We start from the raw sequence: 12,545 nt of genomic DNA on the forward strand, positions 1-12,545 counted from the left end.
CTTTAGTGCCTCTCCCTGTGATGGGAGTACCATTAGAAAGGGCAGGGATCAACATGGTACGTCCCCTTGACCCTCCAACTTCTTCACGCAACAGGTTTATACTTGTTGTAGTAGACAATGCTACTAGGTACCCTGAAGCAATTCCTATGAGGACTGTTACAGCTTAGGCTGTAGCTAAGGCTCTCCTTGGTATTTTTAAAAGGGATGGGTTTCCTAAGGAGGTAATATCCGACAGGGGGTCAAATGTTATGTCCCACTACATGAAGGCCATGTGGAAAAACTGTGGAGTTACCTACAAGTTCTCAACAGCATACCACCCTCAGACAAATGGATTGGTAGAAAGGTTTAACAGGACCATGAAGAGCATGGTAGGAGCTTTAGAGGACCCCCTTAAGAAAAAGTGGGATCTTCTACTGCCATGCCTTCTATTTGCATGTAGAGAAGTCACTCAGGAGGAAGTGGGTTACAGTCCCTTTGAACTTCTCTATGGCCATCCGGTCAGAGGTCCATTGGAACTCATCAAGAAGGGGTTGGAGAGTGCTCCTTCCCCCATACCAGTCAGTGTCACTGACAATGTGATAGGACTCCGCAGGAGAATGTCACACATGATGGCTGAAGCAAGCAATAACTTGAAAGCAGGTCAGGCTCTGGTGAAGCATTGGCATGAACAGAAGGCCAACATGGTTGAGTTCGCTCAAAACCAGCTAGTTCTTGTTATGGTGCCAACAAGGCAGAGGGCCTTGTAGGACAAATGGATAGAGCCCTTCAAGATTGTGGGAAAACCTGCAGAGGTGAACTATCTGGTGGATTTAGGCAATCCTAAGGAGGCTCCTAGAATCTTTCAGACCAACCGTCTAAAAGCTTATGTCTCGAGACCAGAACTGGGAGCTTTGCTTCTAGCTTCAGCTCAAGAGGAGGAGGAGAGTGAACTCCTACCTGACCTCCTCAGAGGCAAACCTTTAGATGAGAAAGTAGAAGGAGTTAATCTGTCTTCTAGCTTGACACCTGAACAATAGGAGGAGTGCAAAGTTTTGTTAAATCAATTTGCCCCTCTGTTTTCTCTAGCACCAGGCTTGACCCCTTGGGGCCAGCACCAATACTGGTGACTGTTTACCTGTCAAAAGCAGGGGTTACAGGATGTCAGAAAATGTAAGAACCCACATCGAAGGAGAGGTCAACAAGATGCTTAATCTCGGGGTATTAGAGCCCTCTACTAGTACATGGTCTAGCCCAGTTGTGTTAGTTCCAAAGGCAGTATCCAAGGAGTTGCGATTCTTTGTGGACTATAGAGCCCTAAATGCAGTCACTAAGACTGATGCCCATCCTTTGCCAAGGACAGATGAGCTGGTGGATAGACTTGGTTCAGCCAAGTTCCTCGGCACATTTGATCTCACGTCAGGCTATTGGCAAATAGCCCTGACTGACCATGCCAAGGAGAAAACTGCATTCTCCACCCCAGTTGGCTTATACCAGTTTAAGGTTATGCCTTTTGGACTAAAGAATGCACCTGCTACATTCCAAAGGATGGTTAATCAGGTTCTGAATGGGATGGAGGACTTCTGCATGGTATACTTGGATGACATTGCAGTGTTCAGCCCTACTTGGAAAGAACATGTTGACCACTTAGGATAGGTTTTGCAGGCTCTGGAACAGGCCCATCTGACCATAAAGGCAAGCAAATGTCAAATTGGTCAGAGTAAAGTGGTCTACCTTGACATGAGGTATGAGGAGGTAAAATAAGGCCTTTGCTCAGCTAGATTGAAGCTTTGCAAAATTGGCCAACCCCTTCTACTCAAACCCAATTGAGAGCCTTCCTAGGCCTCATTGGGTATTACAGGAATTTCATTGAGAACTATGGATCTATAGCTTTTCCTCTGAATGTAATCTCCTCTCCAGAATTCCCTAAAAAGATCAAATGGAATGAAGGGTGCAATCAGGACTTTGAAAGCCTGAAGAAAGCCCTTTGTCAAGCTCCAGTTCTCAGAGCTCCTGACTACCACCAACCCTTCATTGTGCAAACAGGTGCTTCCAATATAGGTATAGGTGCAGTCCTCAGTCAACTGGATGAGAAAGGTAGGGAGCACCCCATTTGCTTCATCAGTAGGAAACTGAAGGAACCTGAAACAAGGTGGGCAACTATTGAGAGAGAATGTTTTGCCATTGTGTGGTCTTTGAAGAAGTTTAGACCATACTTGTATGGATCTACTTTCATTATTCAAACAGACCACCAGCCCTTGAGATGGTTGATGCAAATGAAAGGGGAAAACCCACAACTGCTAAGATGGTCAATCTGCCTCCAAGGGTTTGATTTTACCATTGAGCACAGGTCAGGATGTCACCACCAAAACGCTGATGGTCTCTCTAGGATGTTTATAACCGACTAGAGGTAAGAGACTCATCCAGGAGTGGATTAGATCCTCCTGTCCCTTAGTCTGGAGGGTGTGGGGGCGAGTGTTAGGGAGAATTCTCATTCTATGGCTAATTTCCCTTACCTATAGAGTCCCCCAGCAGCTTTGCTGGATTTGAAGGGTTTGTTTTTTTCTCCTGCCAAGAGTGATACTCTTTTTCCCACTCTTAGGCATATTTGCTATGTGTGTTCTAGGCTATTTTTTCTGTTTCATGTCTATGGGGTTTCATCTCACGGGGGCGTGGCCTGCGCGCATGCTGTGAAGACGGGCTCCTGCGGAGATCCGTCCGTGATCCTTCCATATGACAAGAATATCGCTGTAATGGGTCGGTAATCCAGGAACGGACTGGATGGAACGGAAGGGGAACCACTTCCCGACACTCGTCCTGACTCCCGGTCCGAATCGGAGAAGCAAAGCCCAAATTTGAGCCTCGGGCCCACAAGATGGCGGCGCCCGTTGCGCGCCAAGACTAGAGCTGCGACCAAGTGCGACGTACTGCAGGGCGAAACGTACGCCAGCACCGAGGCTGCTTGTGCTAACTGATCGTGCTTCGGCTCCGCCTCAACCCTGGTGACTGCGTGGAGGAGCGGTGAAGTCCGGGACTGCACCCCCCGGGCCTACGGAGCGATTGCGGTTGCCGGAGGCGGAGCCGACCGGGGCCTACCGCCTCCAGCTGCAACCGTGGTCCCCCGCTCGAAGGACCAAGTCAGAAGCGGAGAAGTTTTCCCCGCGGTGCAGGAACGGGCCGGGAGGAGCGTGGCTGGCGCTGCAGGTGAGGAGGAGGGAGTGGAGCCTGCCTGATAGACCCGTGAGAGGAAGTTTGTGCTAGACAGCCGGCCACGGTTCCTCCATCGAAGCTCCTAGAAAAGGAGCGGACATTAAGCCCCTGGGAACTAATCCTACAGAGGGCCGGGAACACCGAACCCCGCCGGCAGTCCACTGACAACATAGGTGGGGGACCCCTGCCGGTCCACCCTTTCAAATCCCAAATAAGCTCCTGAGAGGACGCCATCTTGGATCCGAATCTTTGAAACTCCCAGGACTAAACTCACTGGCCGAGAGCCTGCAGACCGGCCCTTGGGAAGCTCCTTGCTAGACACAGTGGCAAGGGTGGGGTTGAGACCCTGAAACTAGCGGGCAGCAAGGGCCTACACCCGGCCGGATCGACAGTCCGAACAACAGCGACAGCACCCCACCCAACTGCCCCGGAAACGAGAGAGGGGTGTTTGCGAAACCGCAACTGGGCCGCCAGATACGGAGCTGCTAAGGGCTACTTGATATCTAAAACACATTAGCCGATAAAAGGGGCCGCTAGGCCAACCTGCACACTGTGCAGAAACGAACCCGCAGCCCCAAAAACAAGAGATGTCTCCCCCCAAGGGCAAGCTGAAATTGGTCACGATGGATTCCTTCACGACAGTTAGACCCCAGAGACAGTCACAACAAGATCCAGAACCTGTCGACGAACTGCCCCAACAAGGGGAGGATCTCAAACATGCGCAAGTCCTACAAGCAATAGCTGCCCTCCGTACATCACTTGAAGGAAGACTGGAAGAGGTGAAATCGGACATTCAGCTCAGGCGTCAGGACGCCCGCAACCTAACTGAAAGGGCAGAGACTACTCTCCAGGAAAACATAGAGGACACCCGAGACCTGAAGAGGACGGTCCAGGATCTGGAACAGAAAGTGGTTAGGCTGGAGGCCCGCTCTGAGGAGGCCGAAGGGCAAACCCGCCGAAACAATATTCGCATACTAGGGGTCCCTGAGGACTTGGAGGGTCCAGACCCGACAGACTTCATCAAAACACTGTTGCTACAGGAAATTGGACCGGGTAACCTCTCCCAAGGGTTCTCTGTGGAAAGGGCCCATAGATCCCTTCAGAAACGTCCTCCGCCCGGATCCCATCCACGCCCAATTATAGCCAAGATCTTAAATTTCCGAGATCGAGAAACCATATTGAGATACTACAGAGAAGGAGGGGAGATAAAGAGGAAAGATTCAACAATAGTTATATACCCCGACTATACCCCTGCAGTGCAACGTGCAAGGAAATCCTTTATCCTAATAAAAGCCCGGCTAAGGAATCTTAACTTAAAATACATGCTGCTCTACCCATCACGCCTCAAGGTTCTCTATAACGGAAAAGCGATATTCCTAGAAACTCCAGCCGCGGCCAACATGTGGCTTGAACATAACAACCTGGCAGATGATGGAACAGGACTATCAAAGTCGGATCGGGGCTGAATAGGAACCTGCCAGAAAGAGAAGGAAACGGGTACTCCCCACATAATGACCGACCCCAGCCAAGCACAATCCAATGCAAGTCTTCAGTAAAGTAAGCTATACCGGACGAGAGCTCAAAGGACCACACGAGCGAAGTTAGGCACCCACCCCACTGAAAACTGTGTGAGCAGTCTGCCCACACACAACCTGATCCAGAAGGCCAGGAGTGGCCTGGAAGGCTCGGGACCCCCTGAGCGTTGCAAGTTGGGAGCAACTGCTAGGGACTGTTCAACTTGTTTTGTTTGTTTTTCCCCATTCAAGGCAATGGGAGTTACTCAAGTTACTGAATCTCCTACGAGTGAAACGAGAGACGCTGGAGAAGGTGGACGGGAGGGGAGATGGCAGGGACCAGGGGACCCTGCAGAAGACACTGGTAGGTGCCGGACTGATTCAGAGACTATTCGATTGATTCGACATGGCATCTAACACTAACATAAAGATAATGACTTGAAATGTGAGGGGCCTGGGAACCTACTTACGCCAAAACAGAATCAAGTCCTACTTGAACAGAAAAAGAGTGCAAATAGCGCTGCTGCAGGAGACACACTGCACGGCGGACTCCCTGGCTAGACTGGGAGAACATTGGGGGGGACAGGGCGTGGGTACTACCTACTCCAAATACGCAAGAGGTGTGTACACTTGGATCCATCCCCAACTCCCTTTCCACTTAATCAGGTCTGAGACAGGACCTGAGGGCAGGTTTGTAATTCTCTGGGGCCGATTGGAACAGGAAGAAGTATGCATAGTAAACTCTTACCTCCCCAATACTAACATTCCAGCACACTTGAACTCCATGTATGCTAAAATCGCACCTTTCAGACATGGTATTTTTTTCTGGGGGGGAGACTTTAATTGTGTCCATGATGTGAACCTTGACAGGTCCCTGCCCCACCCGAAAGGACCCTCGGCGGCAACCACAGCCTTGTCCTTATTATCAGATAGATTGAACCTAGCCGACATTTGGAGAGAGCGTCATCCTGACCCTCGGGGGTACTCATACTTCTCCTCCCCTCATGATCTTCACACGAGGATAGACTACATCTTCATAGGCAAAGAACACCTGTCACAAATAGAAGAAGCGCAATATTTGGGAAGAACCATTTCTGACCACTCTCCGCTCTTAATAGAATGGAATCAAACTGGCCCCAGACCCCCTATCCCTATGTGGAGAATGCCGATAGACGCCCTAAGTGACCCGGTGTTCAGGGAAGAACTGCATGAATTTATAGATAGTTTTATTGAGAGGAACACGGGGAGCGTTACCCACCTGAGCATGATGTGGGACACTCTTAAAGTAGTGGCGAGGGGAGAAATCATTGCGAAAGCAGGGGGCATCAGGAAACAATTGAGGTGTGAATTGGATCAGTGGGAACGACAGGTTGAGCAACTTGAAGCTACCCCGGTGAACACTCACCAAAGAGAAGATAACCTTAAGGAACTTAGAGTTAAATGTGCCCTGGCATGGGAAAGACTAGCCAAATTTGATTATGCCACCAAAACAAACAGAACGCACAGAGAAGCCGATAGACCTAGCAGAATGCTGGCCTGGTTATGTAGGAAAGAACACCCCAAACACACGGTCACCATGATACAGACTGAAGAAGGTAATGTAGTACAGACACAGCAAGATATAAACGAAACCTTCAAGGCCTTTTACGAACACCTTTACTCTCACAGGGATCAGGTTCCCCGAGAGCAAATCATAGACACCCTGGAGGAAATAGGGCTCCCCAAAATGACCCCTGAACAGGCTGAAGCTCTTGACGCAGATATCACAGCAGAGGATATAACAGAGGCAATCAAGTCAATGGCCACCGCTAACACCCCCGGGAGTGACGGACTGCCCACTGAGTTTTATAAGGCATATGAAACCTCCCTAACACTCTTGTTACATGAGGTCTTACAGGAGGCACATGAGAGAGGGATACTTCCTGACAGCATGAGGGAAACCTTGTTAATTCCAATCATCAAGCCTAATAAGCCTGCCGACAAATGTGACTCCTACCGCCCAATAGCCATGCTTAACTGCGATGTGAAAATATTGACTACGGTATTAGCAGATAGACTGGCCAAAATCATAGGAGATGTAGTGCACGAGGATCAGTGTGGCTTCATACCAGGCCGGAACACGACCATGAACCTACGTAGAGTACAACAGGTTATTGCTCAGACGGAGGCTAATACGGAGACATATGCGCTGCTGTCCCTTGATGCCATTAAGGCGTTCGATTCTATATTTTGGGAGTGGCTAGCAGCGGTTCTTGTGGGTTTCGGCTTTGGCCCAGGGTTCATTAGATGGATCAAGATACTTTATACCAAACCTACGGCCAGAGTAAAAACAGGAAAATACATATCAGAGGCCTGGGACATATGCAGGGGCACTAGGCAGGGATGCCCGCTCTCCACCATGCTTTACGTACTAGGACTGGAACCCATTGCTATATACTTCCGAAGACAATTCTTTGACGCTGGGATACGGCTGGGGGGTATTGACCATATTATCTCTCTTTACGCAGACGACGTACTACTGTACGTCAGAGACCCACAAAACAACGTGCCCACGATGTTAGACGTCTTGGACAACTTTGCAAGGTTTTCTGGTATACAATTTAGTACGGCGAAGTCCTGCCTGTTCCCCCTGGCAGGCCTCAAGGGGAAAGACATAACAGAACTTCCTGCGGTAGGAATACACTGGGAGCTGACCTCATTCAAGTATTTAGGGATACACATAATGCATACCCCTACATTAATGCATGAGCACAATACGAAGACTGCGATCCCAGCCCTTAGAAAATCCATGCAATTCTGGGCGAAACTCCCCCTATCCATGATGGGAAGAGCTGCCATAATTAAAATGATTGTCCTTCCCAGATTCTTGTACGGGTTCCAGAATATACATTTTTACATCAATGCGCCTTTTTTTCCGCCTGCTAGAAAGGATAACCCGGGATTTCTTGTGGGGGTCAGGGAGACACAAAATAGCACTTTCCACCCTGATGCTACCGTACACCCAAGGGGGAATCCAACTCCCAAACTTTGAAAAGTACTACCTGGCAGCACAGCTTAGTTTTGTCACCAAATGGCTAGCAAATGAGGCCACATCTGAGACCTCCCTGCTGCAGACCCTAGTATCCCCGTTGCATATGAAAGAACTCATCTGGGCCCCCTCCCACCTGATGCGAAATGCCCCTTTCATGGCCATTCTGGGACAAAAAATATGGCGCAGGACAGTAACCCTTACCTGCACTAAGCGCCACTACTCCCCGGACATACCATTACTCTCGGACCTATGCGGCTCTGTCGCAGATTTGCACCACCTCAGACACTGGGAAAGGAATGGGATATACTCATGGGGGGACCTGTTTGTGGATGGGGCTTTTAAAGACTTTGAAACACTTCAGGAAGTAGATGGAGTCCATACGTGCCAGTTCCTGTGGTATCAGAAGATGAGAACCACAGCACGAACCAAGTGGATGTCATGGCCGGAAGAACCGGAATCAAACCCCCTGATTACACTACTTAATGCCCTGGGCGAAGGCTGAAAGCCGGTGTCCCAGATCTACGGCCACCTAAGTGACGTCCCCAACCCACGGAGTGCCGTTTTGAGAGGCAAATGGGAAGCGGACATGGGCCGGGAACTGTCAGATGGAGAATGGGAAAGGGCCTTGACATTTCCCAAGTCTGTCTCCAGGAACCACAGATTCAGACAAGTACAACTCAACCTGCTACACCGAACATACTTAACCCCATCCAGGCTGGCAAAAATCAATAATATGTCGCCCTCCAATTGCACATGGTGTGGACAGAGCAATGCGGACTTGATCCACGTGTTCTGGAAGTGCATTAAGACACAATCCCTGTGGACCGCCATACAGCAGACAAGCGATAATCTGGGGGTGACTAGATACAAATGGTCCCCGGAGGAATGCCTATTGGGCACATACACTAGACCGGCCAAACTCAAGCACCTCACCAGACTAATGGACATTATGTGTATACTGGCAAAGAGGACTATGGCAATGTCTTGGAAGAAAACGACCGGGCCCCAACAGAAAAGCTGGCACTCTGAGCTGAAACGCTGGGTACGAGCAGAAACAACGGCTTGGGAGGACAGTGTAGCCAGCTCCACAGATGACTCTAGTATGACCCTGGAGGCCTGGAAAGAACTCACAGACTCCCTGTTTTACCCCTCAGATGACAAGCCCCCATGAACTGGTATGAATCCACTGAAAACAGAACAATGAACTGAGTTGGCAAGACCTGTGACCATTTCACCGCTACCTCACTGGGCTCTCACAGAAGGAACCTGAAACAAGGTGGCCAACTATTGAGAGAGAATGTTTTGCCATTGTGTGGTCTTTGAAGACGTTTAGATCATACTTGTATGCACCCCCCCTTTCCTCCTCTCCAGACCATCTGGACCCCCCGCCCCCTGCTCCACCAAGCGACATCACCTCAACAGGAAAACACTGCGAGATAGTTAATGTTGTAATGTTAATTTGTTAAATGTTTTATTCTGAAATGCTCATTATCCTCGAAATACGGACATTCTTGGTGTCCTGTAAATGTACTAAATAATAAATGCCAATAAACAAATTTGAAAATAAAATGGGGTTTCATCTCACCCCCATAGGAACCATCTTTATCCACATGTGTTACACAGCACCCCCCATGCAGTGACACAGGGGTGTCGTAGCGACCCCCAAACATAGACTCCATACCCTGGAACTGACTACTGTCTCCCAGGGCATGTAAAGTCCCCATTGACTTTACTAGTCATTCTTTATGAACAAAACCAGTACAACCCATCTTACTATGGAGGTACTGGAAAGGGTTAATAGTTGTTCCCTTATGTTCATTTTCGAGAGGATACCATACAGCTCCTCTCTTAAAGTTTCTGGCTGGTGGCAGTGGTTACTACCAAAAATATTCGACCACAAATATTTCTCTATGGGATTTTCCCATTTTTCGAGGCTACCACACTTACTGACAGCCTCTAACATACCGCCGGTTTATTTTTATATTAACTTTACTCCGATAGGTTTTATTTGCCAGAACTGTTTATATAAATTCTCGTGTCTTTCTCTAAGATCCTAACCCAGGTTGCGGATCCTTTGTTTGTCCTTTTGAGGGCTTCCGCCAAGAAGCCCTCCTTTCGACGCCACTGAGTCTGGGGTGGACCCATTGTGTGGGTGGGGGAGTAGGACCCCTGGACAGGGTTGCCTCAGCAACCCATGTCGCAATCTGCCCTGATGGCCTGGAGGGTCTCCCGCCAGGATGACCACTCCACTGTGTGAGTGACAGCTAGGCTGTATGAATGGGGATCTTTTTGCATAAAAGCAGGGTCCTGAGGACTGGAAGAGCAAGACGTTGTCACTGGAACTAAGAAGCCGAAGAGGAGAGAAGCCAAAGACATCTGCACCAACTAAACCACCGGTGAAGCCCTGCTGCAGCTTCTCACCACATTTCTCCACACACAGAGAAGATCTTCATCTGCAAGAGCCTTCTTCCCTTGAGCTGGTGGGGCCAACCAGTTTGCCAATCGCCTTCCAGGACCTGTCTTGGTCGAATCGCCAGTGCCCTGTACTCAGAGACCGGATAGACAGGCACCCGTCCACCCGGACCGGGATTTAAAGGAGCGTACCTTTTATTTTGTTTGGCAGCACCGCGGCTGGTTTCATCCTTGGGCAGTGCAGTAACTCGAACCTTCCACCACGACGAGAGACACTCTTCCACTGCTGGTTCTCCTGAACTGAACGAACTTCCAGGAACAACCGCCACCGCCTCTTCTATATTTTAAGTTACTTTGTTCCGCCAGGCCTCCCTTTTCGTTTGGTAGCGCTAAAGGTGTTTTAAATCCTTTACCTACCTGTTGGGTTGGCCGCCCCTATCATCTAACATTGTCTTTCACCTTCTGCTACCAACCTTTCAAATCGTTTAACAAAGAATTGACTGCAGCTACAAGAACATTTTGCTCCTGGGCTCTTTGCCCTGTATCACTGACTCTGGCACAGGCATATTGACTCTGGCTGAATCTGTTATAACTGCCCTTTCTAGATTGCTTCTCAACTAGAAATGTGTTGGTGCACCTATTTCTTATAACCACCTTTTCCTTCCCACTTTTAAAACTTGTGAAGTGCCATTTTGCTCGGTTTTCACCTCGGTATTATACATGCTAAAGTACTGCCTTGCCTAAACCTGTTCACAAACCTATTGGGAAGTGTTGCTAGGGTGCCTAAGAGTATATTCCTGTATAACCTGATCTTTCCCTCCCTTGTGAGAAATTGCTAGAGTGCCATTTGGGTTCGGTTTTCACAGTGCCGTTTTGCTCAGTTTTCACTCTGAATCAAACTTGTCTACAATTTAACTAGGGAGTTGTCTATTCTTTTCTTGACTGATTTTAACTTGCTTTAATAACTGTGATTAATGTGTTGAACTAGAAGTGTGTAAAATAAATATATATATTCTTTTTAATACAAAGCTTTGGTCAGTGTTTCCTTGTGCCATAGTATTGTAGCCCTATTATGTAAACCCTGAATACTGCTCATCTCCCTCTTGAGATACGTCTGACTGCTTAGCCACAGCTACCAACTAAATCTTTGTGGTACAGACTGATACCAAAGGGGATTTATTGCTCATACCTTTAGTCTTAATCTTCTGTAGTGCTCCCTAAGGGAACTGCACAGGATTCTGCCTACCACTGGTGTACAGCGGTGAGGATAAAAGTATTGGATTTATATTTTAGAGTGCTGCTAGTACCTTGGTTCAATTAACCACAAGGCTAACAATCACAAAAAGTGTATTTTAAACAAAGTCAAAGTATGGAAAGTTACAGCCAGGAGACCCTCCTTACTAATACTGCTGATTATTTAAGGGATCTGTGTAGACAGAAAGGTCTTCCTGTCAAAGGCAAGAAATCAGAAATGATTGATAGACTGTTAGAAAAACAAAAGTCTGATAGTGGTGCTGTAGTGCCTACTACTCCAGCAAATGTAGCAAACATTGAGGATGATAATGTTGATGTTATTGTTGAAGCAGATGAGGAAGAGGAGGATAACAATGTCACCCCTTCTGGCCCCCTGCCTGCTCAAAGGCCTCAACCTGTGGCTACTGGACCATTGTCAGGTCCCACATTAAGTCCTGAATTTATCACCCTAAAAAAATGAGATTGAGCTAGAATTCAAAGGAATTAGTGCCCAAACTGAACAGAGATATAAAGAATTATGGCTCAAAGAATTGGAGCTCAACCATGATCTAAAGATTAAGAAATTGTCTTTGGAAAATGCTTCTCTCCCCGAATCCTCTAGATCTTCCAGCCCAAAAAGACCCCGGTTGCCTAAAGAGATTGTGGGTATGTATGAACCTAAGTTGGATGTATTAGATTGGTTAGCTATGTTTGAATACAATCATGGGCTCCAGGATATCACGGGGAATCAGTTGATCCCCTGGTTATTCTCTAGGCTCCCCCCTGTTGCATCTGATCTGGTAATGGAGTTGGGGGAGGTGGATAGGATGGATTATGAATGTGTAAAGCTAGCTTAAATAGCTAGATTTGGGAAGACTCCTTCCCAGTACCTTAAGAGGTTTAGGACCCTCAAAAAGCATAATAGTACCCCTTGGGCTACTTGGGTGAATGAGTGTTTGAAGAACTTAGAGGGATGGATTAAGGGTTACAGAGTTAACACTTATGCAGGAATGAGAAATCTTGTAATGTTGGAGTCTATCTATGATGCTTGCTCTCCTGAGCTCAGACAGCACTTGGCTGATTCAAAAGAACTGGATTCTAAGAAACTAGCTAAGGCTGCTTACTTGTGGGTTGCCAACAGGGCTACTTACAAGGATTCAGGGGTCACT

This window comes from Ambystoma mexicanum, chromosome 3p, assembly GCF_040938575.1.
Source record: "Ambystoma mexicanum isolate Mex_15411 chromosome 3p, UKY_AmexF1_1, whole genome shotgun sequence".
NCBI classification, from domain to species: domain Eukaryota; kingdom Metazoa; phylum Chordata; class Amphibia; order Caudata; family Ambystomatidae; genus Ambystoma; species Ambystoma mexicanum.